The 3,475-nt window shown below is 45.0% G+C and overlaps 1 pseudogene across 1 annotated transcript; it reads right to left on the reverse strand.

Annotated features, from left to right (window-relative positions):
• LOC309831795 (small ribosomal subunit protein uS5-like) lies at positions 1-1,280 on the reverse strand (annotated as a pseudogene). Its single transcript has 2 exons — positions 559-1,280; positions 1-179 (listed from the first exon to the last, which is right to left on the reverse strand). The product of its transcript is annotated as a small ribosomal subunit protein uS5-like (transcript).
• Positions 1,281-3,475: the final 2,195 nt, after the last annotated feature.

Consider the following 3,475-nt stretch of genomic DNA (forward strand, 5'->3'; position numbering starts at 1 on the left):
TCTCATATAAAACTATGTGGTGGCTCCAGCTGGAGCCTGGGTCCTCTGCAGGGAAGCTCTGGTGTGGGTCTCTACAAGGTGGTCAGTGAATCGCTGACATGGAGACTTGGTGAACACCGTCTCTTTCCAGAGATCAGGAGTGAGATAACTGTAGGTCTTGGAATGGCATCAAAAGTGGTCTTGGGGGCTTCCCTGGTGGTGCAGTGGTTGGGAATCTGCCTGCCAATGCAGGGGACACGGGTTTGAGCCCTAGTCTGGGAAGATCCCACATGCTGTGGAGCAACTAGGCCCATGCGCCACAACTACTGAGCCTGTACTCTAGAGCCCGTGAGGCACAACTACTGAGCCCACATGCTACAACTGCTGGAGCCCTCGCACCTGGGGCCTGTGCTCCGCAGCAGGAGAAGCCACCACAATGAGAGGCCCGTGCACCACAATGAAGGGTGGCCCCCACTCGCCGCAACTAGAGAAGGCCCGCACGCAGCAGCAAAGACCCAATGCAGCCAAAGATAAATAAATTAAATAAATAAATTTTTTAAAAATTAAAAAAAAAGTGGCCTTAGTGAAGTTGCCTAGTGTGGTGGTGCAGCTCCTGGGAGAGGTGTAGCAGTCATTGATTCTGGCCATCTTCAGTAGCTCCTTGGGCACAGGGGCTGAGATGATGCCAGTGCCCCTGGGAGCAGGGATGAGGCACACCAGCACAGAGCCACAGTGGCCAGTCACCCTGCAAGGGACGGTATGGGGCTTGGCTGATCTTGTTCCCTCAGTAGCATCACCACACATGGACGATGGAGAGCTTGGCCAGAATGATGGCCTCATGGGTGGCAGTGGCTACCTCCTTACAGCGCTCGACACCCAAACCAACATGTCCATTGTAATTCCCAATGGCGACAAATGCCTTGAACCTGGTCCACTAGCCAGCACGGGTGTGATTTTACACAGGCATAATCTTCAAAACCTCGTCCTTGAGGGATGCCCCCAAGAAAAAAACCAATGATCTCAGATTCCTTGATGGACAGAGAGAAGAGATAGATCTTCAGGGACTTGATCTTCATGTCCTTGACCAGGCAGCCCAGCTTGGTGTTGGGGAGCCACTCCTTGTGGCTCCTTGTCCTCAGCCTTGCCTCCGTGAGCTCTGCCGTCTCTGCCCCCACCGAGACCCGGGCCAAAACCCCGGACCCAGACGCTGCTACCAAAGCCTCTGCAGAAGACACTGGGGCCTCCCATTCCAGGGCCCCGGGGCCTCTGGGTCCTCCCGCAGCACTGCCGTCATCCACCATTTGGTGTTTTTACAGCGAAGAAGCTATACCACATCTTCTTTATCCATTCATCTGAATATGGACATTTAGATTGCTTCCATGTCTTGGCTATTGCAAATAGTGCTACTATGAACATTGGGGTGCATGTGTCTTTTCGAGTTAGAGTTTTCTCCAGATACATGCCCAGGGGTAGGATTGCACGATCACATGGCAACTCTGTTTTCAGATTTTTAAGGAACTTCCATAATATTTTCCATAGTGGCTGCACCAGTTTACATCCCCACCAACAGTGTAGGAGGGTTCCCTTTTCTCCACACCCTGTCCAGCATATTCTACTTGTAGACTTTTCTTTTTTTTTTTTTTTTTTTTGGCGGTACGCGGACCTTTCACTGTTGTGGCCTCTCGCGTTGCGGAGCAACAGGCTCCGGACGCGCAGGCTCAGCGGCCATGGCTCACGGGCCCAGCCGCTCCGCGGCATGTGGGATCTTCCCAGACCGGGGCACGAACCCGTGTCCCCTGCATCGGCAGGCAGACTCTCAACCACTGTGCCACCAGGTAAGCCCTATTTGTAGACTTTTTAATGATGGCCATTCTGACCAGTGTGAGGTGGTACCTCATTGTAGTTCTGATTTGCATTTCTCTGTTAGTGATATTGAGCATCTTTTCATGTGCCTTGTGGCCATCTGTATGTCTTCTTTGGACAAATGTCTTTTTAGTTCTTCTGCCCATTTTTTGATTGGGTTGGTTTTTTTTGTTGTTGTTATTGAGTTGTATGATCTGTTTGTATATTTTGGAAATTAAACCCTTGTCAGCTGCATCATTTGCAAATATTTTCTCCCAGTCTGAAGGTTATCTTTTCATTTTTGTTTATGGTTTCCTTTGCTGTGCAAAAGCCTATAAGTTTGATTAGGTCCCATTTTGTTTATTTTTGCTTTCATTTCTGTTGCCTTGGCAGACTAACCTAAGAAAACATTGGTACAATTCATGTCAGAGAATGTTTTGCCTATGTTCTCTTCTAGGAGATTTATGGTGTCATGTCTCATACTTAAGTCTTTAAGCCATTTTGAGTTTATTTTTGTGTATGGTGTGAGGGTGTGTTTTAACTTCTTTGATTTACATCAGCTGTCCAGCTTTCCCAATACTACTTGCTGAAGAGACTGTCTTTTCTCCATTGTATATTCTTGCAGAGGTATTTTTTTAATTCATAAGTTATCTATCTGCTTTTATATTTGAACTTAAAATGTTTTTTAAACTTTTATGAGAAGTTCTGAAATGAATTTTATAAATTTACATTGAAACATGACTGTTTATGCCTGAAAGTTCTTTTGAAATTAAAAGATTAGAAAACCTTATTTTAATTTTCTTTAATTAAGGGTTTTTTAAAATTTTTTAGTTTAATATTTTTATAATATCTAGATTAAGGCTACTTTATTTCTAAAGGAATCACTGGGTCTGAAGGTTTTCCCTGTCTACTCCTGTTCCCCCTCCTTTTATCTTTCACAGACATTACCCTCAATAAATCTATTGTGCTCCTAATTCCTTCTTGACATCTATTTCCTACAAGACCCAGTCTTCATAAACACTGACCATATATTCATTTTTCAGTAAACAGACTCTCAAGAAGAGAATTTGGGGATTGGATTGTTTACCTAGCATAGCATAAATGAAGTGAAATTGGAACACTAGTAAAACATGCAGGGCTGCTTCATGGGCCTCTGGGCCTCACTCTCAGAAAGGCCTCATACTTAATTTTATCTTTGAACTTGTGTTTTGTAAGTGAAGTTCAACGGGACAATAAAGTAGTCCTTTGGGTAAGGGAGATACACTTGGGGAGAAAGGAGGCAGCACATGCAGACACATGTTCAGACCTGTGGGCATAGCAGACAAGCCTGGGTGTTCAGCAATTGGTCTGACAGCCCAGCACACTTGCCTATAGCTGGGGCAGGGTCTGGGTCCAGACTGGTATTGGTGATGGTGGTAGCAGCAGCACAGAAAACAGAGGTGGCACCCCCTTCTTCCTATAAAAGCCTTTCATTTTGTACAGCTCTTCAGAGGGAGCTCCTTTCTATTTGCTAGATGGAATGCAGTCCAATTCATGAATCATTGAATAAAGTCAGTTAGACCTTTAAATTTACTTAGTTGTATTTTGGTTTTTTAACAATTCCAAGAGTTTACAAATAAAAACTGAATTTAAACATTGTCACATTTAACAGAAA

Source organism: Grampus griseus (assembly GCF_964374135.1).
Source record: "Grampus griseus genome assembly, chromosome: 13".
Taxonomy (NCBI): domain Eukaryota; kingdom Metazoa; phylum Chordata; class Mammalia; order Artiodactyla; family Delphinidae; genus Grampus; species Grampus griseus.